The sequence below is a fragment of the Lissotriton helveticus genome, chromosome 10 (genome assembly GCF_964261635.1).
Source record: "Lissotriton helveticus chromosome 10, aLisHel1.1, whole genome shotgun sequence".
Classification (NCBI taxonomy): Eukaryota; Metazoa; Chordata; class Amphibia; order Caudata; family Salamandridae; genus Lissotriton; species Lissotriton helveticus.
Genome location: NC_136071.1, coordinates 1145751688 through 1145777633, shown reverse-complemented (window position 1 = coordinate 1145777633; position 25946 = coordinate 1145751688). Strand labels below are relative to the sequence as shown.

The window sequence follows — 25946 nt, the reverse complement described above, 5'->3', positions numbered from 1 at the left end:
GGGAAGCGGTGAGCTGGTCGGCTGTGATCTTGTTCCAGCTTCTTCGGGCAACCTGTTGCTGGTGGTGGTGGATCGTCGTTCTTTTGAAGCTGAAGTGGACGCAGCTGTGGTCCGTCCAGTGGAGTCCTGTTGCGTGGCTGAAGGTGACGTCTTTGCTGGATGAGAAGACGGCGTCGAGTGTGTGTCCGGCGAGGTGGGTGGGGGTGGTCACCAGTTGCTTGAGTCAGAGGTTGGCGAGGTTGTCGAGCAGGCTGATGGTGTTGCGGTCGCTGTTGTTCTCCAGGTGGAAGTTGAGGTCCCCCAGGAGGATGTAGTCGGCGGAGGGGAGGGCATGCGGGCTGACGAAGTCGGCGATGTCCTCGCTGAATCGTGTGCGTGGACCCGGGGGTCGGTAGATCAGGGTGCCTCTGAGGGTGGTCTTCGGGTTGGTGTGGATCTGGAAGTGCAGGTGTTCAGCGGTGGTTAGGGTGTCGTCGGTGTTGGTCGTGATGCGGATGGTGTCCCTGTGGATGATGGCAATGCCTCCTCCCGTCAGGTTGGCGGTGCGGTCCCTCCGGATGATCTTGTAGCCCTCCGGGATGGCGATGGCGATGTCTGGGGCTGAGGAGGCGTTCATCCAGGTCTCGGTGAGGAAGGCAACGTCAGGGGCGGTGGTGTCGAGGAGGTTCCAGAGTTCTACGGCGTGTCTGTGGACGGAGCGGGTGTTGAGCAGGATGCACTTGAGGTGGTTGCTGCTGAAGTTCGGCTTGGCGAGTGCTGGTGCAGGGTGAGTCCGGATGCAGGTGAACTTGCAGGCGTGGCAGCTGAAGGGTCCGTGGGTGTGCTTCGGGGCGGCTCGATGACATCCTGGGATGCGGCCGGTGTTGAGTGCGATGAGATCGGCGGCGTTGTAGGTTCGTCGGGTCGGCTTCCGTCGGTGGGGGCCAGGGGTCCTGGCACTGGGCGCGGTCCAGGCGCAGACGGGCTTACCTTTGGCGCGCCATCGGCGCACAATCGGCGCGCCCGCTGCGCGTCAACGCTGCGCGTTCGCACGGTCGCCATTTAAGGCGAAGTGCGCGGGTGGGCGGAGCAGCTGGGAGGCGGGAGCGGGGAGGGAACAGAAGGAAAAAAGGGGCGGGGTCGGCGGTGGTGGCGGGAAGCGGGGGGCGGCGAGGAAGGCGGGAAACACGAAGGAGAGCGGGAGGCGACTACGAGGAAAACAGGCACAAATGAGAATCAAAAAACACGCTAACACGGGCAGAACTATGAAATACAAGCTGTGCACTACTTGAAATGGAACAGTTTTGTTTGAAAAAGCACCATTCATAAACTGATGTTGGTTCAGTTCAGTTTGTAAATGTCTGTTAATTCATTTAGGCCATATACAGCCGAATTGAACTTGACAATCAGCATTGCCTCTCTTCTTGATAGTTTAGCCTCCAGATCGCCACCTCTCATGTCTTGTTCCACTTTTGAGATCACCATCCAACGTAAATCAGTATCAGAATGGTTATTCAAACGCCAATGGTTGACCAAGGGGGCAGTTTGTACGTTTCTTTTAATTCTAGATTTGTGTTGTTGAATTCTTGTTCGTACTTCCTGGTTTGTCTTGCCAATGTATAGCAAGTTACAAGGGCATTTTATTCCATATATTACAAAGCGAGACTTGAAATTGGTGAATGCCTCGTGTTTCCATATAATGTCATTATGTCTGAAAATGGTGCCTTCTTCTGTAGATGCACAACAAATGCAGACACCGCATTTATGATGTCCTTGTACCGGGGGTAAACCAATCATTGTCCTTAGGGTAGTCTGCTCTTTTTGTGGGAGAGCCGCTCGTACCAACCGATTGGCTATGCTAGAGTCTTTTTTGAATGCAAACAATGGTGGATTGTTCAAAGATTCATTCAGATTTCTTATCAGATGCCAATTGCTATTGATGACTTTCTTTAACATGTTGGAATTTGGGCAATATGTTGATACTATCACCATTCTGTCCAGTTTATTTTTAGTTCTCTTTTCTAAAAGGCAGTCCCGTGGTGTCCACCATGCTGTTTTCATTGATCTTTTCAATAGTTTTTTCGGATAACCGCGTTGTAATACATTTTCAGTCAGTTTCATGGCATGCTCTATGTACTCATCTTTGTATTGGCAATTTCGATGAATTTGAAGATATTGTCCATACGGAAGGTTTTCTTTGAGACTGCGCGGGTAATTACTAGTAAAATGAAGTGACTTGTTGCGGTCAGTCGGTTTTTTGAAAAGAGTTGTAACAAGGCCACCTTCTGAGGGATATATCTCGACGTCCAGAAACAGCATTCTTCTTTTCGAATGGCTGAGGCTGAATTTGATTGCCTGTATCCTATTGTTCAGCCAATCGTGAAATTTTAATAGTTCTTCCTCCATGCCTGTCCAGAAGAAAAAAATGTTGTCTATGTAACGACTCCAATTTTTTATCCATCTTTCGTATGGATTGTTTTGATAGACAAAAGTTTCCTCATAGCTGTACATGAATAATATCGTCAACTCTGGAGCAAAGGGGCATCCCATGGCAACTCCGCCAATTTGAAAATAAAAGTCGCCATCAAAGTTGAAATAATTTCTTTTCAACGCAAACTCAGCTAGTTTGAGAATACATTCAGTTGGTACCTTTTGCGGTTTCTCTCTTGTTTCTAGGACCGACTCTAATACGTGAAGGCCTTCGTCCTGCGGAATTTGTGTGTATAAGGACGTTATGTCCATAGTCACTAACCAATGATTTTCTCCCTCAAATTCAATGGATGCAAGTTTGTTGACTAAATCCGTTGTATCTCTTATAAAGGATTTAACATTGGGCAAGAAGGGCTTCAAAAAGAAGTCAAAAAATGTAGCAATGGGTTCCATTAGTGATTCACAACTGGACACTATTGGTCTTCCAGGCGGTGCACTTTAATTTTTATTTACTTTAGGCAAAACGTAAAACAGCGGAATTAGTGGATTTTTTATTTTAAGATATTCCATTTCCTAAGAAACTATGGTTATTTGATTCGTCGATCATTGCACAAGGTTGGTTTTTCAATTCCAATGTAGGGTCCTTATTGATTTTACGGTAACAAGTGACATCATCCAGTTGTCTTTTAACTTCCGCAAGTACAGTGTTCGATCCCAAACTACAATCGAGCCACCCTTGTCGGCTTGCTTGATAATCACCGACGTGTCCTTTTTAGGTCTCGCCCTGGAACAGGGACGGAGACTTATAGTCGGCTGATGCCGGGGAATGAGGGACACAAAACTGGCACAATTTTTAGCAGTCGGATTTGGCTGCGCGAACGCGCACGTTCCGTCCTGCGCCGCCCTCCCAGCCTACTGCGCATGCGCCGCCCTCCCAGCCTACCGCGCATGCATGCATGCACACAAACACAGACACACACACACACACACACACGTCGCAGACACACTCGCTCACACACACACCCCCTCCCCCACAGTCACACACACGCACTCCAAGACACATACACACACGCACGCACACACATACACACACATACACAGGCCGCCCCCCCCCCGCGCCTACATGCTCCTCTCCCTCCGCCCGCCCGCCGCTCAGCAACGCACTCACCGGCTTCCTCTCCTCAGCTGCAAGGCCCGGCAGCAGGACTCTTCTTCCCTCCTTCGGCACCGGGGCGCAGGGTAGGCTCCTGCCTGCTCCGGTGCTCCCTGCTCCCAACACGGCTCCAATCGCGGCTCTTCCGTGGGAGGCGGGGTAGGCTCCCGCCCTCCTACTTCCTGTTTCCGGGTGTCGCGCCGGCCTGCCTGACTTCCTGGTCGCAGGCCGGCAGAGTAACGAGGATGTTTTGCGGTATGTATTTATTTATTTAATTATGCATTTTTATATAGCGCAGACTTTACCCGAAGGCGGTATTTATTTATTTATGTATTTATGCATTTTTATATAGCGCGGACTTTACCCGAAGGCGGTATTTCTTTATTCATGTATTTATGCATTTTTATATAGCGCGGACTTTACCCGAAGGCGGTAATGCTTGCCTTAGCGTAATGGTGTTCCTTCTTAATTTATTGGTGGTGTCCCTGTTAGAATTATTCCCACTTTTAGTCTAGCAATGCTTGGCATGATGTTGGCATCTTTGGCATTATTGAGCCCATCCCTGGTATAATGGGACCACAACGTATTGTGGGCATTCTTGACCCAATTGTGCTTCTCTTCACCAGCGGTGATGGTCATCCCTGGCATGCGATGGGTGTTCATGGAATTGGATGTTGATATGTAGACATGTAAAGCCAGACTCTGTCCATGGGGCAGTAATATTCATGAGTACTTGATGACATGGAGATCAAAGATACAACTAAAACTGAAAAGCCATTATTTTGAGAGACTGTCATATTTGTTTTTGGGAATCAGAAATATTTATTAAAATGAAATGCTTGTAATAACAAGCCAATGCATGATTACCAGCTGTGATCGTGTTTTCAAAATGTTTGTAAAGTTGATATTAAAGTGATAATTCATGCTAATTTCTGTAGTCTTATTTACATCTTGTTTACAGTTATACTATACTACTAATGTATGTTTACTAGCCATAACTGTACTGTTATATGTTACATTTTAATTACAGTGTTTGCCTTTTACAATCATTTTCTTACAAAGTACCTCGTAAAACAAAAATATTTATGGCTAAAATATTTTGCACTGTTTGCACAATATATTTGTGATGTTTACACTTACCTATTTGAAATTAAAATGTACAAATGGACATTTAGTCAATTACCATTAAAAAAGTTTAACTTTTTTGCTAAGATATTCTTGTAATCTTTTATGCAAACAAATTTAAATACTGCATAAATAATTTTAACAACAAATACTTTATATGTAGCTTTTTACGTACATAAGAAAACTATAGCATAAAGCAAAAAACATTGCCATTTACAATAATAATAGCTCAAACTTAAATAATGCGAGACCTATTGCATTGCAAATGCTTGTTGAAGTTTATTAGCGCTTCTGACTCCAATTTTGTGATGTTGTGTTTAATCCATTTTTTCTTTTTCTCCATCTCTGTAATGGCAGATAGGATAGTTCTTTCAAATGTGACAACTTCTTTGGGGACCTTATTTGTCGGTGGGCAAAAAGATGATTTATTTCAAAGACCAGTTGTTTCTGCTCCTGGGTCGAATGAATTTTCAGAGAAGAAGGTTTTTAATCGAATTTTGCGACAGAATTCTATCGCTTCCGTTTTAAGTTTGACGAAGTCTGTCATTTTGGTTGGTACAAATGACAACCACTTATGGCGGACACTCTCCTCTTCCTTAGTTAGGATTTTATTAGAAAGATTGAATATTGGTGAGATTGTTAGTTCTTGTAATTGTGTCGTCGGGTTGACATTTCCCATGGTTGGTAGTTGTATCTTACTTTTCCTCTGGGTTTCGTCTGGCCTCTTCCTAAAAAAGAACCCTGTTGGGGTTGCTGATAAGATCCCCTTCTATTAATATTTCTGCGAGGGTCTCAGTTGTCTCCTTCGCTTCCACTTCCAGAAGAGGATGTGTCCGAAAATGTAATGAAATTATTTAAAGACCTCCCTTGATATTCCTGTAAGTGTTTACGTGATTCAGGTCTTGAGTAGAAATCCGGCTGCAGATACGGGTACACTTTTTCCAAATTGAAATTTTTCTTGTCCTTTTCAAATTGGTTGCTTTTTTGATTTATAGTGTAATCCTTAAATTCTCCAATTTCTTTTTCAACTTTTTCTAATAGCGCTTTGACATCCAATATTTGTTGGTTAGTTGAAATGCCCGATTCTAAACTAGCAATTTCTTCCAATTGGGATTTGGATAGTCTTTGAGCGGTTTCCACTGTTAGGACTATGAAGTCACGGCTACATTTAGTTTCAATGTAACTGTAGCCCTTTTTAGGTCGAGCCTGTCCCATTCCGCAGGAATGGATAGGATCGAATTCATGTCGGCGTTTTCTTGCAGTTCACGTGAACATGCACGAGCATTCACGCAAACACAGCCTTGCCGTAGCAGCACTCCTCCCACACCAGCACTTCCCCCTGCCCACACCAGCACCTCCCCGCTCTCTCTCCCCGCAAACACAGCCTTCCTTTCATTTCTCCTCCCCCTCCCCAGCCAGCTTCCCCCAGGCCGTGTTCCCTCAGATATGCTATTGCATATCGTTTGCTACCTCTTGTATTTTGTTGCTCTTGATACTTGCACAACTGTCACTATTGTCTCATGTAACGTAACGTTTGCTTTTGTAACATGCTCACTTGTAATTTTGGCTTCATGTATCTAAAAACGCCTCCCTCGCGCTCCTTTCTCCCTCTCTCCCGCTGCCTAGTCCTCCCACCCCCTCCCTCTCCAGCGCGCGCTCCACTCGCATCTGCCTGCTGCTCCGCCGCCCACCCCCCCCACTCCCCCGACCAGCAATTCACACACAGCAACGCCACTCACACACGCAACGCAACTCACCCACGCAACCCGACTCACCCACGCAACCTCACTCACGCCACTCACACACGCAACCCCACTCACACACGCAACCCCACTCACACACACAACCCCACTCACACACGCAACGCCACTCACACACGCAACGCCACTCACACACGCAACGCCTCTCACACACGCAACGCCTCTCACACACGCAACGCCACTCACACACGCAACGCCACTCACACACGCAACGCCACTCACACACGCAACGCCACTCACACACGCAACGCCACTCACACACGCAACGCCACTCACACACGCAACGCCACTCACACACGCAACGCCACTCACACACGCAACGCCACTCACACACGCAACGCCACTCACACACGCAACGCCACTCACACACGCAACGCCACTCACACACGCAACGCCACTCACACACGCAACGCCACTCACACACGCAACGCCACTCACACACGCAACGCCACTCACACACGCAACGCCACTCACACACGCAACGCCACTCACACACGCAACGCCACTCACACACGCAACGCCACTCACACACGCAACGCCACTCACACACGCAACGCCACTCACACACGCAACGCCACTCACACACGCAACGCCACTCACACACGCAACGCCACTCACACACGCAACGCCACTCACACACGCAACGCCACTCACACACGCAACGCCACTCACACACGCAACGCCACTCACACACGCAACGCCACTCACACACGCAACGCCACTCACCCACGCAACGCCACTCACCCACGCAACGCCACTCACCCACGCAACGCCACTCACCCACGCAACGCCACTCACCCACGCAACGCCACTCACCCACGCAACGCCACTCACCCACGCAACGCCACTCACCCACGCAACGCCACTCACCCACGCAACGCCACTCACCCACGCAACGCCACTCACCCACGCAACGCCACTCACCCACGCAACGCCACTCACCCACGCAACGCCACTCATCATATTGTGCTGCAAAACTAAATACTTAAAAGGTCCCACAAGCGAGACCTATTGGCAATGCCAATGCTTGTTGTAAATTGGGTCTTCTGTAAAAATAACCGGTACGTTCTTAATTTGAAGGCCCCCCGGAATAGTTCAGTCTCGTAAATGTTGTAGAAGAAAATGTCCATACAGGTCAGTACGAATTTCTTTTTTCTTTAATCTAACTAGTTTGTCAGTTTCGTTCTGATTTGGGGCCGAAACACTTAATGGTTACATTTAATAGCGCAGGCCTGGAGCAGCTGATAGGCTGCTAACTTCTAGAGTGCTAACCGCTTTCTACTGATGGCTCAACAATGGGCGCTAAAAATGAATTCCCCTGCAGAGAAATGCAGTTCAATTCCCGATATCACTGTGCCCCCAAATTAAAATTTTAACTGTTAAAATTTGACTCGATAACCAATGACACAGTATTTAAAAAAAATAAGGGTTGAAAGATAAGCCTGATAGTTGTGAGTGGAGACCATGCCATGCCCAACCATGTTTCGCATGCCTAAAACACACAGGACATGGGTCCAACTCTGGATCAGGTAGATCATCGAAAATAACCTTGTCAGAGGCCATCTATTGGACTGGACCTATGTCAAAGTTGCAACCAGTAAGAGTAGACCTCCGGCTAATGGCCCTCCTTCAACAGAATATAAGGCTTTTGTTCCATCCAAACCATCCACAATATACTGCCTTTCCCTGTGCTGTTCCTAGTGTAGTGTGTTGCGATTTAGCAATAGCAGAACCCTTTTGGATCCTGATTGACTCTGTAGTGCTGTGAAGTAAGTGTTAGAGTGGATTGCAATGAAGACTGATTTAGAATGTTGATTTTGCAGTTACATGCAGAAGAAAAAAGACATGTTATACTAACTGTGTGTGGCGTAGTCATTGTCGAGTACCCGGGCTGGGTAGGACGCTACATTTGGCGACGAGGTAGAGGATGAGTAACCAGAAGATCGACAGTGCTCTCCCAGAGAGTCTGCCGTCATCCAGCAAACCTCTTCTAAGAACCTCTGGCAAAGTGCAGAATCAACGTTTGGCGTATGTGGAGTCAAAGCGCAGCCCCAGTTCCGTGTAAAGCATCTGAAGTTAATGAAAGATTCACTGAGAAGTCTACACATTGGTGGCTGATAATCTGCTGGGAAGGCTGTACAGAGAGGCACTGTGCTACTGCGCAGTTTAAAGCCATACATTCATGCGGAGTGATAATGCTATAGGTGGATGCAACCAGGTTTTGAAAGAAGCCACACAGTGCAAGATAACACAGTGAACCGGATCGCTGCAAGGTAGAGACCCAGGTGTCAGACAGCACATAGAGACGCTAACAGGCAAAGACATTTCGAAGCGGTCATTTGCTTACTAGTGCTGGGTAAAGAGAGTCATCATGCTGCAGCACCGGAGGGAGTGACCTAGAGAAAGCACGTGGGCTTGTGTTCGCAGGGCCGTCCATATCCAAAGTTTCAATCCATCAAAAGTGCACAGTGGAGCTCAGAACAACTCCAAAGGTCGTCCAAGTTCAGAAAGCCAAGAGCGGCAATTGGAAATCCTGAAAGTTTGCTTTTCCAATGGAGACCAAGAAAGAGGCTACGTTTCCTGTCGTTATCAAAGATGACCCAGAAGCCAGCACGTCGCAGGGCCTCTGAGATGGTGCACATGATGAAAGTCCTAGTGGACAGCTGACAATCTCTGAAGGTGTTGTATAGCATTTTAGGACCCTAGTGTAATTTTCCAGATTTATGCCCTTATATAGGTATAAATCACCTTACCCTAATATAGGCATATAAATCATAACCATATTTAGATATAGCCCATGCAGTCCAAATACAGGCATGGATACTTCCACTAGTTCCGAAAAGCAACAAAGATTTCTTGGAAAACTCTGCTTCAGCAGTCAGGGACTTTCCTTTGCCTGAATATTGATTTGTCCAAGAACTCATGGTGTTTTCAAGGAACTGCCATTCTTTGATGACGTTATTATGTCCAACCTTACGTCAAACTCGGCACCTTCAAGGTATAAATATGCCAACAATTGCCCTAGCAAACACAGTGGTTTGGAGCAGCTCGACTGTCTACTTGCCCGACACAGCTCGCTACAGCAAGTGCCGAAGGAAGCCGACCCTCCAACTGACGCACTGAGAGAGACGCTGTCTTTTTTCTTGCCGAGAAATCCAGCTCCAGTGTTTCCAAGCTCCCCTTGCGGGGTGTTGGGAAATCGAGTCCCGCGACAGAGATACCAGACCTTCTTCATTCTAAACCAAGGTAGGGAGCTGATTAGACCCTAAGAGAAATCTTGGATAGATTCTTGGCAAAGAATACTAAACCTATGCTACACCACACTTACTTCTTCCCTCGTACTAGACCTAGGTTAGGTACATTGGTGTAGGCGTATTTTAGAAGCACCAGTTGAGTACTTTTAGTCTTTGTTATTTATGCATGTATTTTATGGCTTAGAAACCATACCATGCTTTTACAGTATTATTTTATAATACTCTTTTACTGTACACATTATACTTTTCAGTCAGTATTACGATTGTAGCAGTTAATTTCTTCTGCATGAGAAAGAAGACTTCAATAAATACTTTTATTGAAAACGCCCGTCTCTCTATTTCTCTGCACCTCTGGTGAAACGAAGCATGCACGATTGACTGAGTAAAATATCTATCTATTGTTTCCACGACTCTGAAGATACTTTTTATCTTGGTGAAACAAAGTTGTCATGTTTATGCGGTTGTCAGAAACTAATCCCTTCTTGTTTATTCGAGAAAGTTTCTAGTGACCTCTGAGCTAGCTGGCACTCACAATTAAGTTTAATATATTCGATAGAGACCTAGTCGACATAAGTCCTACTTCAATTCTATAGGATATATTATTCCAATGCGCAGAGCCTATTGGGAATATAGGAACTACACTACAAAGGCGCTCCACCTTCAATGTCAGTCACTCCCATAAATGGTTACAATGCTTCCGTCTTCCTAAAACCGCCAAAAAGCAAAATATTGTCGATAGATGGATTAGTTGGACAGAGACATTTGAGGATATCATTGATGCACTTGAAGAGACTGATAACAAAAAGATTAGCAAATTCTTCAAACATCTTGCTGGTGATGGTGTAAAGGAAGTCACAAGCAAGATGCTGCAAACTGAAGAAGAATCATATACCGACAGATTTAAAAAAACTCTGAATCTCAAGTTCAATCCGATGCCCAATGTAGATGACGAAAGATACATTTTCAGTCAAGAACGCCAAAGTTGGTGAAACCATTGATGAATTGCTGGGAAAGACTCAACACACTCATCGAACACAGTAAGTACAATTAATTTAATGATGAAGAAGCTATACGTCTTAGAGTTATTGGTAGATGCCTGTCAGATTCGTTTAGATGACAAGTGCTGAGAGAAACTCTTAGTCTTGAGTGAATTTTAATGGCAGCCAGAGCTAAAAAGCAGGCCAATACACAAGCTGCAGACACAGAGACTGGAGGTGCCCAGAATGAATCAGTCATGAGTGTGAAAAGTAGCCAAAGCAAAAGCATGAAGAACACAAAGTGATGTCTACACGTAAAAAAACGTGTTTAGATGTGGATTTTCATTTCCACTCCAAGGTAAATTTCCTGTCATTGGACAAATATGCAAAGATTGTGGGAAGGAGAACCATTTTGTGACAGTTTGCAAAGGAATAGGCAAGTGCGTCACAGCGCGAAGATACAATGGGCAACGGGACGTTCCAGAAGCAACATTCGACACCCACCCACAAGGCCAAGCAGCAACAGCAGTTAACCGCTTCGCGGTGCAATGGAATTTGATGCGTGCGCAGAACGGACAGCCGCTGGCCGTCCGACGCACACGGCCAACGTTGGGTCGGATGGCCGGGGGCCGTCTGATGCCTCGAAGAGGTAAAGAAAAATCGACACTCAACAAAGTTGATTGACATCTAAATGTTTGTTAAACAGTTCTTCTATATCAGTATCAAGTTAAAGTGAAAAAGATGGTTGTGCCATGTTGATGTTTACCACAGAAAGTGTGGACATGTTGGACTTGCCGCATGTGGAAAAAAATATTTGTCAAAGAAAAGTTGACATGCCAAAGCACCAAAGTCATTCAAACATTGACTGAAGATTATACTGAAAATAAATGGTTGTTTGATACCTTTCATCATAAACAGTGGTGCATTGATAAACATTGTTTGAGGAGAATTATAATGAATGGTTTCCAGTACTGCAACTTATGCCATCAAAAACCAGTGTGTGTATATATGGGCTGCATCCGCGCCCTTAAGAAGTCCAGGTTAGTTTGAAGCGACAACGAAACACAAGAAAACGAAGGTGTAAGCAACCATCGATGTGCTTCAAGATGCAGCTTCAAGTGCCTAATACACTTAATTTCAGCACAGTTGCTGATATGGGACTTATTTGCGTGAACTGCTACATGAATGCTCACCACAAAACAGTAAGTCAGTTTCCTTAATTGTTTTATGTTTTAGGAAAACATGAGACACTGAAAGTAAAGCTTCACATTAATGAGGAGCTCCGTCCTGTTGCTCAAAGACACACACAAATGGATTTTTATTTACAAGATGCTGTTAAAAAGGAACTCTGAATCATTACTTAAGCATGATATCATTGAACGTTCTACTGGTCCTATGCCATTGGTTTCTTCCATCGTGGTAGTACCCAAAAAGGACATTTAAGCAGTGGTATGCATATGCGTTGCAATGCGTCAGGCAAACAAGGCAATTGAACAAGAACGACATCAAGGTCCACACATCGATGACATGATAATGCTATTACATGGTGCAAACATTTTCTCTCGCCTCGGTTTGAATAAAGGTAATCATCAGTTGGTACTCTAAGAAAATTGCATGTACATTACTGCCTTTTCTACACATGTTGGTCTGTTTTGATACAAAGGACTACGTATTGTCGTGTCAACAGCTGCAGAACTTTTTCAAGATGCCATTTGACTAATCGTGCAGCCTGTCATGAATGTATTCAGTAATAGTGATGGTTCGAGGCATGTGGGCTGCTAAATTCATATCTTAGCATTAGATCGCCGCCTAGTGTTGGGCTCGGATGATTGCACATTGTTGTCCTGGAAGAGTCTTCGAAGTATCCTGAGATAGGTGGCTCCTCCCCTGGACTACAGTGCGCATGGGCATCGGCTCCATCCCCAGATTGTTTTTTTCCGCCATTGGGTTCGGATGTGGTCTCGACGTCTTACTGTCGGAACCAAGTAAAACTAACTTTTAGCGGCCAAAAGGCCTCGATTTTCTTGCGTCAGTATTGTCTGCGCACGGTCTCGAGTCTTCCGTCTCTTGGAGCCGGAATAGGCGGAGTTTTCTTCGCTCTAAGAACTTTGAGGCCTTCTCATCGCGACACGACTGCAATACTTTTCGAACATGGAGCGGAGCCCGTTCAAGTACTGCCCGCTCTGTGGGTCCAAGTACCCACACATCGATCTACACCCCGTGTGTAACAAATGCCTTTCGCCTGACCACGACGACGGCAAGTGCAAGTTGTGTGCACAGTTCCGCTCAAAGAAGACTCTCAAGCTTCGGCGCGCGGTGCGCATGGAAGCTAAACAAGCGGCCCCGGATCCGGAGAACATCTTCGGCGACCAGGACGAAGAGGACCAGGGTCATCATCTCCAAATCTCCCCACCCGAGACGGAGGTCGAGGCGGATCCGGGAGACGACGACGGAGTCGCGGGTCAAGGCCTTGAATACGTCGACGAGGTAGGAGACGACGATGAGATTTATGGGGCCGCGGCAGACAGCTCGGGGGACGAGCTCTGCCCCGAAGGTTACGAGGATACCGACCGGGACACGGGATCGCCTGTCGGCCTTACCCAAGACCCGTTGCCGCAAGCCACAGCCCCGCCTTCGGGCCCGGCCACGGACTTACTTGCTGGCCAGACTGTTTCGAAACCGAAACCATCGGGATCGACAACACCTAAAATGGCCGACCCGAAAACGAAACCGAAACTTAAGGACTCGAGTGTCCCTAAGATGGCTGCCGTGCCGGTGAAAACGACGGTGCCCGCTACCCCATCGACTCCGTCGACCTCCGGTCCGCAAAAGTCGAAGAAGTCCGTCGATTCCGATACTGCAAAATCGAAACCGACGCCAGAGGAGGGGTCCTCCAAAAAAGATGGTCGGCACGGGTCAGCGGCTACGACGCCGTCCAAGCCCGCAAAAGTCGGCTCCAAGGAGGCTACGCAGGCACACGGAAAGAAGTCTGCGCCCCGAACACAGGAAACGGAGGCGGTAAAGACAGGATCCGCGCCCAAAGCGCACAAGGCCCACAAGGACGTCGGATCCGAGGGAAAGATCAAACCATCCTCGTCAGCGCCGAAACAAACTGTGAGTGAGGCGTCCCCCATAGCCGAATCACTGCAAAGAATCAGGGAGAAGGCCTTTGCCCCGTCGGCTCCGATACCATCGCCGCAGCCGCAAAAGGACACTCCAGCGAAGCCTTCTGGGAAACTTCTCTTTATTTTGCCGCCGAAGGAAGCGCCGAAAGCATTTTCGACCAAATCGGCACCGAAACAGGTGTTTTCTTCACCGACTGCCCCGCTTCCACATCGAATACTCGAATCAGAGGACGATTCAGAGCATTTCATCGACGCTGACACAGGCAAACTGACCCTCTATAAGAGGAAAATCACTTCGGAGCCAGTGGACTCCTATGTCATTCCACTAAAGAAGAAGAGGGTGCCCCTTGACGCCTCAGGCCTCACGGAACCAATCCAGCCTCCTCCGAGAAGGAGCCCTACTCCCTCCCCAGAACACTCTGCGGGTGAGGGGTATGATGAAGACGAGCAGTACAATTTCCCTATCAATGAACCTGATGCACAACCGGATTCATATGATGACACTGGTGACCAGAACACCCAGGGTGTGGGGCAGGACCCGCAGCTTTTTAATGCACGTGCATCCCCGACTGAGGATTCAGCAGGTTTTCATGCGCTACTCGAAAGGGCGGCAGCCAATCATGATGTGGACATGCATGCCGACCCGGTTGAGGAAGACTTCCTTTTCGACACTTTTTCAGTCTCTGAAAGGACAGTAAAGACACTGCCTATGCTTAAAGGAGTCCTCAAGCATGCTGGGGACATATTTAAGGAGCCTACAAGAGCGAGAGTGGTCAACCCTCGCATTGAAAAAAAGTACAGACCTGCACCTGCGGACCCCGCATACATCCGGGGACAATTGCCACTGGACTCTCTTGTGGTCGCCAATGCCAGGAAACGTGCCAACTCCCAGACAACGGGTGAAGCTCCTCCCCCGGATAAGGAGTCCAAAGTGCTAGAGGCAGGGGGCAAAAGAGTAGCTGCACAGGCATCAAACTTTTGGCGCATCGCCAATACACAGGCACTCTTGGCGCGTTACGATAGGGCGCACTACGACACCCTAGAACAGATTGTACAACACCTGCCTCCACAGTTCCAAGAAGCCACACAACTGCTCATTGAGGAAGGAAAGCTAATCTCAAACGCAGCCATCAAGTGCGCACTTGACGCTGCGGACACAGCTGCTAGAGCTATCAACACTAGCGTTATGCTGAGACGACAAGCGTGGCTCCGCATCTCAGGGTTTAAACCGGATATTCAGACAACAATCCTTAATCAGCCAGTCAATCCTGATAGTCTGTTTGGTCCAGATGTTGACACCACCCTAGAGAAAATAAAGAAGGACACAGAAACTGCTAAGTCCATGGGGGCCCTGCAGTCACAACAGTTTCGGGGCAGCAATTTTCGTCGCTCAGGGGCACGTGGAGTCACCAGAGGACAAATGGGTCAGCAATCCCAGTTCTCTAAAGGTGGGGCGCAATCCTCGTTCACAAAACAGAACAAGGGAGGTTACAGAAATAACAGCAACAGAGGTCGCGGCAGAGGAAACAACAGCTCCCGCTCCTCTACCCCAAGCAAACAGTGACTCTCTGTCACTGCCCCCCGACCACTTAACACCTGTCGGGGGGAGACTGCAGCAGTTCCTGCCCGTCTGGAGAAACATCACCACAGACAGGTGGGTGCGACAACTAGTCCAGTATGGTTATTGCCTAGAGTTGAAATCCACTCCACCCAACATCCCGCCAAGGCAAAGGCCTATGTCCGCAGAGCACTTGCACTTATTGCAGCAGGAAGTAGTGGTGATGCTGCAAAAAGGCGCAATCGAGCTCGTGCCGGTGGGAAAGGAAGGCACAGGGGTATATTCCCTGTACTTCCTTATTCCGAAGAAGGACGGATCTCTCAGACCCATTCTAGATCTACGTCCCCTCAACCTGTACATACTATCAGAACACTTCCATATGCTTACACTGCAACAGATTCTTCCCTTGCTAAACCAAGGAGACTTCTTAGCAACCTTAGATCTCAAGGATGCTTATTTCCACATTCCACTACACCCGTCCCACAGGAAATACCTCAGATTCACTATCCAAGGCAGGCATTATCAGTTCAAGGTCCTACCCTTCGGAGTCACCACAGCCCCGAGGGTGTTCACCAAGTGTCTGGCGACAGTAGCGGCGCACCTCAGGAGGCAGAACATCCATGTCTACCCCTACCTAGACGACTGGCTCGTGCAGGCCAAGTCAGAGCAACAGTGCGCCGCAGACATGTCGACTACAATTCACCTTCTTCACGATCTGGGTTTCTCCCTGAACTACCCAAAATCGCATCTTCAGCCGGCACATGTCCGGCAGTTCCTAGGTGCGACGATCAACACCCTGACGGCCATGGCTCAGCCAAACCAAGTCAGGATAGACAGCATGCAGGCTCTGATCCAAAAGTTCAGGCCACAACACTCGCTTCCAGCGAGAGTGTTCATGCAGTTGATAGGCATGATGGCCTCCTGCATCTTCATAGTCCCTCACGCACGGCTACACATGCGCCCGCTCCAGGAGTGCTTAGCGAATCAGTGGACTCAGGCTCGTGGGCAATTGACAGACCTAGTGTTGGTTACCAGTCGGGCATACGACTCTCTGCATTGGTGGACTCCACACAACCTTTGCAAGGGCCGACTGTTCCAAGAGCCTGTGCCGCAGATTGTCCTGACAACGGACGCATCTCTCCAGGGATGGGGAGCTCATGTGCTCACTTACACAGTGCAGGGACTATGGACGACGCAGCAACAGAAGATGCACATCAACTATCTGGAACTGAGGGCAATCTTCATGGCGCTCAAGTCCTTCATTGTACATCTGTGCAACAAAGTCGTGCTAGTCCGGACGGACAACATGACCGCGATGTACTACATTCAAAAGCAGGGAGGCACCCACTCGCCACAGCTGTCTCATCTGGCTCAGAGCATGTGGAAGTGGGCCATTCAGAGGAACATTTTCCTCATGGCAGAACACCTCCCAGGAAAGGACAATCAGATGGCGGATCTGCTCAGCAGGTACAGCCATCAAATGCACGAGTGGGAGTTACACCCATCTGTCCTCCACCCGTACTTCCGGCAGTGGGGTCATCCGGAGATAGACCTGTTTGCCACAAAAGAGAACGCAAAATGCCAACACTTTGCCGCCAGGTTCCCTCACCCACAGTCGCAGGGGAATGCGATATGGATGAACTGGTCAGGCAAATTTGCGTACGCTTTTCCGCCAGCCCCTCTAATACCGCTGGTCGCAAGAAAGCTAAGGCAGCACGAGATGACTCTCATCCTAGTTGCTCCAACGTGGGCGCGCCAGGCTTGGTACACCACGTTCCTCGAACTCTCAGTGGTGCCGCATCAAAGACTGCGCCTCACGCCCAGTCTTTTGACGCAGAACCATGGAGAAATTCAGCATCCAGATCCGCAACAGCTCAACCTGGCGATCTGGCTCCTGAAGTCCTAGAGTTTGGATACCTTAACCTACCTCCGGAATGCATGAACATCATCAAGGAGGCGAGGAAACCAACTACTAGAGCATGCTATGCTGCAAAGTGGAAGCGTTTTGTCATTTACTGTACAGCCAATGACATCAACCCGCTAGATGCATCTATCCCCAACATCATCTGCTATCTGTTGCATCTTTACAAGTGCAATCTAGCGTACACTTCCATTCGGATACATCTATCCGCCATAGCAGCTTATCTCCAGAACAGGCAGCACCTCTCTGTCTTCAGAGTGCCCGCCATTAAAGCCTTCCTTGAAGGTCTGAAACGAGTCATTCCCCCAAGAACACCGCCAACTCCGGTGTGGAACATCAATGTCGTTCTCACCAGACTGATGGGACCACCATTTGAGCCACTGCACTCGTGTGAACTCCAGTTCCTTACGTGGAAAGTAGCTTTCCTTGTAGCTATTACGTCTCTGAGGCGTGTCAGTGAGCTGCAGGCGCTCACAATCCAAGAGCCATTCATTCAAATTCATCCAAATAGGGTAGAGCTCCGCACTAACCCCAAATTCCTTCCGAAAGTGGTGTCACAGTTTCATCTAAACCAAACTATTGACTTACCAGCATTCTTTCAAAACCCGCAAACGGTGGCGGAAAGAATGCTCCATACCTTAGATGTACGGAGGGCGTTGATGTACTACATAGACAGAACACAACCCTTTAGAAAAACAAAACAACTCTTTGTTGCCTTCGCACCACAACACAAAGGCAACCCGATTTCCAAAGCAGGGATAGCCAGATGGATTGTTAAGTGCATCCAGATATGTTATCAAAAAGCCAAGCGCACTTTAACAATACCCCCCAGAGCGCACTCCACACGCAAACTGGGGGCATCCATGGCTTTCCTAGGGAACATTCCTTTAGAGGATATTTGCAGAGCAGCCACGTGGGTTACACCACATACCTTTACAAAGCACTACTGTGTTGATGTGCATTCCAAGCAGCAAGCTGCTGTAGGACAGGCTGTTCTGAAAACACTTTTTCAGGTTTCTGCAGCTGGCACGGGCAACCGCCGCTGATGGAGGGACTGCTATGTATTCTATGCTAAGATATGAATTTAGCAGCCCACATGCCTCGAACTGAATATGCTACTTACCAGTATGCATCTGTTCTTGGCATGTAGGGCTGCTAACATTCATATCGCCCGCCCTCCTCCCCGGTGCCTGTCGCAGCTGCAGATATACTATTGTATTTATTCATTAGCATGGACATCCTTTACACGTTTCACTCCATCTTCTGCCACAATGGCGAAAAACAATCTGGGGATGGAGCCGATGCCCATGCGCACTGTAGTCCAGGGGAGGAGCCACCTATCTCAGGATACTTCGAAGACTCTTCCAGGACAACAATGTGCAATCATCCGAGCCCAACACTAGGCGGCGATCTAATGCTAAGATATGAATGTTAGCAGCCCTACATGCCAAGAACAGATGCATACTGGTAAGTAGCATATTCAATATTGATTTTTGGAGCTACACCAAAAGAGCACGATAAAACTCTCACACAAGTATTTTGTTTATTGGCTGATGTAGGTTTGACTTTGACTGCAGATAAATGTGACTTCCATAAGACAAAGCTTAAATTCTTTGGCCATAGCTTTTCTGATGGGGTATGACACAAGATTCTGCTAAAGTACAAGCGTTGTCAAATACTGATCCCCCACAAGATGTTTCAATGGTGCGCTTTTTTTGCCATGGCCAGCTACTGTTCCGGATACATACAAGACTTTGCCACTGTAATGCTGCAGTGAGAGATTTGACGAAGAAAAAGGTTTCATGTTATTGGTCACATGACTAAGAAATGTTTTAAGAAAATCAAACAAGCCATGGAGAATGCCACGGAAATGGCTTACTTCAATATGAAGCTTCATACTGAGGTTGTTGTAGATGCTAGCCCATTCAGGCTATGTGCTATACGTGCACAGCACAGAAGACACCCATTTGCTCGAAGGCAAATTGTGGCATATGCAAGTAGGAGTTTGTCCCAAACAGAACATGCTTATTCACAACCTGAAAATTAACGTTTAGCCAGCATATGGGCTTTGGAACATTTTCATGTATTCCTGTATGGAAAGCCTTTTTTTGCTGGTAACTGATCATCACGCTTTACTAACTATATTATTATATGATGGGGAATACGATTACAAGAGTACAATTATAACATGTTGCATTGTCCAGGGAAGAATCAAAACCCTGCTGCCTACTTTTCCAGAGTGCCTATACAAGGTCTTGGTCATCCAGCTTAGACGGCTGAAGCCTATATCAATTTGATGGAAAAATCGAACACCGGTTGCCACTTCGTTAACCCAGATTATCATTGTCACGAGCCATGATAGCGATATGCTCAAGTTGAAGGAAATAAGTACACATCAGTCATGGAACTAGCATCCTTGCCCTATCACCAGTGATGGTGAGTATCAAAAATACCAAAAAAGATGAACTGCTCATAGCTCAAAAGGGAGTTATACTGCAAGGTCTGAAAATCTTGATTTCGGAGTGTCTGCGGCAGAAAATGATTCAAGTGGCCCATGAAGGACATCATGGAATCGTTGCCACAAAATTAGCTCACTTAGACCAAGTCTGATTTCAATATCTTGATGAGCGGGTTGGATGAGAATTGAAGGCCTGTCATCTATGCACCTGCTTTTCTACAACGTTTATTCAATACACCTTAAACATGTCAGAATTCCCAAAGCATGCCTGGGAGAGAATAGCAATTGACTTTTTGGGTCCACTTGACAATGGCCATCACCTGATGTTGATTGTGGATGAATATTCACAATGTCCATTATTTGAGGATTTCTCATCCACCACTCAAGACTGTGTCATTGAGAGACTAGATGGCATCTTTGTGACTTGGGGTGTTGCAGCCATATTGAAATCTGACAATGGCTCGCCTTTTTAGTCAAGAGTTGAACCATTTCTTAGGGCACCTGAATATAAAGCGCTAGAAGAGCACGCCTCAGCCGCAGGCCATCACACTGGTTCAGCGCTTATGAGCACGCTAAAGAAAGCAGTGTAGTGTACTACTCTTGAAGCTCGATTTAAAAACTGTATTAATTTCTACCTTGAGAGTTTACCGTTCAACACCTCACTCAACCACATGTGAAAGGCCTGCAACACTGATGTTCGGGAGAGCAATGACAACCAAGACACCTCAGTTGACCAATCGGAGAGAGAAAGGTGAGAACGCAAAAAAGATGAAAGCTTATGCTGACAAAAGACGACCTGCAAAGAACATCTTTAAGAGAGGACATTGAGTGCTCGCACATTAGATGTGGAAAAGAAAATCTGATGCTCCATTTGATGCAGAACCTTTTCAAATGGTTTCAACCAAGGGAAAAGTGCCCTGGGAAGTCTGTTACTGGAGACTCCTCTCACTGTTGAGGGAGAAACTGACTCTGAAGCATCGGTGACTGCTGTTGCCTCTCCACCGTCAATGCGGATCCTGGACCAGGGGGGGCAGGGGGGTAGGGGCAGATAGGATGTGTGTCTCAATTGGGGAGGTTGCTCCAAACTTGACGGGGGATAGGAAGTCCGCCTGACACCAGGCGTTTGCCTTTTGGGCAAAACAAAGTGATGCAGATGCAGCACTCTGGCATTGCCCACACCCCTACCCCCACCCCAAATGGGACAAACCACAGTGCAACACCTGCACCACTTTCTTTTGCCCAAATACAAAATCCCTGGTGTCAGATGGACTTTCTATCATCTTCCCCGAAGGGCATATTTGGTGCAACCTCCCCAACTGATACAAACCTCTTACCTGCCCCAGACTCTATGCCAGGATATACCGAACCCTCCTTTTCGAATGTTTTTGCTCCATTTTGAAATGCCTGGTGTTCAGTGGGCTTTCGGTCTATTGGGCAGTGGGGTGGGGGAGAGGATGGGCCAATTGCCTGAGGGGTCACTCTCACCCCCACCCTAAAAAAAACATTATGCATAAGTGCAGTCTTTGGTGTCTAGTGGGCTTTCTGCCCCCCAGTGGCCAAATTGGGATAATTGCCCACACTCAACCCTTAGGGGAGCAGAAAGACTGTTCCCTTTTTGGGGTGGGTAACGCCTATGGTCACTAGACCCACCCCTATGTTTTTTTAATTTCATTTACCCTTGTGTCTAGAGGGCTTTCTGCCCTCCCGGAGGGCAGACTGGGGGTAACCCCCCCCCCCCAATCCAATCACAGGGGGGTAGAAATACTGTGAGCACACTTTCTTTTTGGGGTGTAGCAGAGGCATGGCTGTGCCCCTGGTGGCCAGCCCCCACCCCTTTGTGTTTTGAAAAAGAAAACATTCCCTGGTGTCTAGTACGGTTTCTGCTCCCTCCCATTCCCAGAGAGGCAGGTTGGGGGTAATCACCCCCATCTGCCCCCTACGGGAAAGCAGAAAGACTGTCACCAGATTATTTTGCCTATGGTGGGCAAAACCCACCCCTATATTTATTTTTGAGAAAACATTCCCTTCTGTTTAGTGGGCCTTCTGTTCTTTTTGGTGAGGACAGATTGGGGGGGGGGGGGTGGTGGTGGGTGTACGATAGGGAGACCGTTACCAGATTCTTTTGCAGTTGGGGCCAAGGCCATGGCAAACACAAGGAGATGAAACTTTCCAGACATTCACCCCCAGTCACAGATCTGGGTTGGATCCATCATCCCTTTAGCTCACTGCGTCACCCCAGTTCAGACCCAACCATATGCAAATCAGTCTTCACCCTGTTCCCATGGGAACAGTCCAGCCCGAACTGTAAAGCCAGTTCTTCCCGAGACCAGAAACCAGCATCCTGGGACCGGTTTCGGAGTAACACCCCTCCTCAGCCAGGCTAACTTGAATCCAGTGACAAAGTAAGGAAGGGACCTACGTCTGGGCATACCCTTCCAACTTATTGCAAACAAAGCAAACAGAAGGAGATGATGGACGGAGCAGTGAAGCTTTTCAGACCCTTACCACCAGACACAGATCTGGGTTGAATCCGTCATCGTTTTTTAGCTCACTTCGCCACCCCAGTTCAGACCCAGCCATATGCGAATCAGTCTTGACCCTGTTCCTCATGGGAACAGTCCCGAACTGCCTATCCAGGTCTTCACTGGACCAGAAACAAGCATCATGGGACCGGTTTTGGGGTTATACCCCTCATCAACTAGGTCAGCTTGAATCCAAAGGCAAAGTGAGCAATGGCCATGCCATAGTGGAAAGCCCCAACTCCTATATTTATTTTCATAGTATACCTTGGTGCCTATTGAGCTTCATGCCTCTCAGTCGGGTGGGCTGAAAGACTGTCTAGCCTCTTGTTGGAGTGAGGGGCATGTCACATGATCGGCAGTCCAACGCCTATATTAAAAAGAAAACATTCCCTGCTGTCTAGTGGGCTTTCTGCCCCCTTGGGTGTGGCAGATTGGGGGTAATCACCCCAGCTCCACCTGTCAGGTGGGGCGGAGGCAGCAATACTTTCCCCAGATTTTTTGGGGGAAGGGAGGCATGGCCATTCCCATAGTGGGCCACATCCAGCCATCCAGCCCTATATTTTGTTTTGTTATTATACCCTGTTGTATAGTGGGCTTTCTTTACTCCACCGGGATGGCAGATTGGCAGTAATTACCCCCATCTGTACCCTGGGGGGAAGAACATCTGAAATTAGTAGAGGATAGGGTGCGCACAAGCCCTTGCCAAAGGGGCGCTCCCCAAAAAATACCTGGTGTCTAGTGGGTGGATCCCAGCTTGGGGAACTCTCTTCTGTAGTGATACCCAAGAATGGATCCATGAGGCAAAGATATCATTGGAAAGGGGTGATTCTTCTCTTTTCAATGATACCGCTCCCAAGATAATCCGTGTTCGGGAGGGCTGAGATATGACCCCTAAGCACTGATGCAGTGAAAGTTAAAAAGTCCATTGGCTCGTTTTTCTTTCACTTTGCTGTAATGACGTCAACACACCCTGTGCACTGGCTATCATTACAGGAAGTGAAAACAAACACTCAGGCTGCTCTGGAAGCTCTTCCGGGGCAACTTGAGGTGAAAGAAAAATAAAGGAATCCCTCTGGTGCAGAGCACCAGATGGGCCTTTATAACCCTCCCCAGTGTTGGCCAATGATTGAAAGACGCACTTAAGAGGTTAACTGCTAACCCCTTGTATAGTTTCTGTATTTGTATCTTTGTTTGTTTATTTTCATCATCCCTAACTAAAATAGTACATACAAACAAAAAAAAATACACATTTAATTAAAGGAGTTCTCCTCTTCAATGCTGAACTTAACTGCATAGCATTCTAGCTTCCTGGCTATTGAAATTGAATAACCTGGGCATAATGGGAGTATTCGTTTTTCACTTTTACAGATAAATTTGTTTTACAAATGCTTTTATGTTTTTATTGTTTTAGACATTAACAGAGGCAATTCTCATTTGTTGACTTTCGCCTAAAAAAAGCCCTAGTATTGAAACTGATTATAGTAGTGCATCTTATTCAAATTTGATCTTTCTGTAGACTGCAAAACACGTTTCCTGGATTAGTTTTTGCATGGTGTGCTGATTCTCCTGCGTGTCAAATAGATTAACCGGTCTCATTTCTCCCAAGTGCAAATAAAGCACTGTTGGGACAGGAGGTCTCCTGCATGTCTCTGGAGAGAGTGCTTCCCCTGCCTTATGCTAATCTCCGAGCAAGTCACTCAAAAGCTACTGTATGGTTTCTAGATCCCTACCTCAGTGAGCATGACAATAATACATGTCCACTGATGGTCTCCCTGTTTACATGGATTGAGACCCTAGAGCTTGGCTCTGAGGTCGAGGGGGCATGCCTAGTGCACCCCTATTTTTCAGAGAGTGGCTACTGCCCTCTCTATTAAGGCTGTGGTAGACTGACAGTGGTGGCAGCAATAAATCTACAGTCAGGAGGGGTGAGTCCCTAGGCACCCTCCTGGCCAAGTCTGTGCAGTCTGCCATGCAAGAGGTCCTGTTGCCATTGTCTACCTGATGTGTGTTTGAGAGCCCGTGGGTGTACTGGGGAAGAATGGTGATTTGAGCCAGTGTGAGGAATGCAAGCTGTTCTGCTGGACATCCCAGCTCCCACGTGCCCCTCCCTATTTCTTTGGAAAGGCCTGGTGGGCTGGGGTAGACACTCAGCTTATCTCGGTTTAGCTGCACTAACTCTGCGAAGAGGACCCTCCCCCACTGGTCAGGGCCTCCTGGGCTGGAGTTAATTAAAATTCCTGTTTAGGTAGTTACACAGCCTGATACCAGGAGGGGACCTGGTGCATGCTTTACCCATGCATTGAACACGCCGTGAATGGTTTGTGATTGAAGGTGTATTCAGGATGCAAAAGTAGCAGATCCTCTGATTGGATGAGCCTATCAATCAGAGGTGCTAAAGGTCTGGCCTGAGTGGTCAGCTGTTGTTCAAGACTGGTCTATGACTGAAGATTCGGCCACACCAGGTCCGTCTGAAGATAGCCAGGCACGACCTGCAGTGTGAAGGCAGGAGATAAGACTCTGTTAACTGCGTCCGGAACTAAGGCATCAGCAGCATGGGAAAAGACCAGCTGTCTCTGTGAGGCTTGGGGGAGCGTGCGCTTTTGACCAAGGAAATTATAGACCGCTCCTCCAGGTGTGGAAAGGAAGCTTATGGCACATCAACGGATTTGGTGTGGGAAGGAAGCTTGCGGCACATCAAGAAAAGCTGGTGGAAGGAAGCTTGCAGCACATCAAGAACAGCCAGAGAGGAAGAAGCTTGATTCTAGTCTTTGAAGGTGAGATCAAATCCCCTCTAAGCTCCTCCCGTGCGATGAGGGAGCCTGTACAAGCAGAAGCTGGGAATAGAGGCCAGCGAAACAGCCACCCACCGTTCTTTTTGTGATCTCTGAGGGTATCAGGGTGAACTGGCACTCTGTCCAGCCACTACCCTCCTACAGCTAGCCAGTGGCTACTGGACTAGTGGGACTCCAGTAAACTGTGCCAAGACATCAGGCACCTGTGATCAGATCCCTGACACCACTAGAGCGGTAACCTCACTCACGACGGGAGGGCACTTCTGTTGCTTTTGGTTGGGGGTTATGGGGCTGATCAAGAACATTTGACTTCACATCATATGCTGAAACTATATCCTTTTAATCCAAAGATTGGTATCAAGGCTCTAGTGAATGAGAGCAGCCCTGTGTAACATGATCTGTAATATGCAACACTTCCAAGATCTCAATCAGTTGCACGAGTGCTTTTGAAATTGCACTGGCTGCCAATTGAAGCCCATATTCAGTTAAAAGGTGCTGTGCATTGCGAACAAAATCCTGAGTCATCAAGCCCCCATTGGGCTATCAGGCCTGTTGAAGCCTTATTTGCCCTTGCGCGCTCCCGTTCCGCACACCATGGTTTGGTCTGTGTCCCTCGAGTGAGGAAAGCAAGGGCTGGTGGTCGCTCTTTGGCTTCTTGGTAGCCAAACTTTGGAATTCCCTTCCAGCTAGCATTCGAGCCACCCCCAATCTTCTGGCATTTCGGAAATCACTAAAAACATGGTTGTTCCCCACTCATTAATATTTGGTGCTTGTAAGTCTCCCTGTCTCTCTCTGCCGGTTTCTGGTTGCGCTGGGACGCCTCGTCGCTGAGGCAGCCATGCGCATTACAAATCCTGCATAATAATAATAATTAGTGTGTGTTTTCATGTTA

The 25946-nt window shown here is 47.7% G+C and overlaps 1 protein-coding gene across 3 annotated transcripts in view; it reads left to right on the top strand.

Moving 5' to 3' along the window:
- CMC1 (C-X9-C motif containing 1) overlaps positions 1–25946 on the top strand; it is a 310123-nt gene that overhangs the window by 113660 nt on the left and 170517 nt on the right. The gene's annotated exons all lie outside the window — the stretch shown is intronic.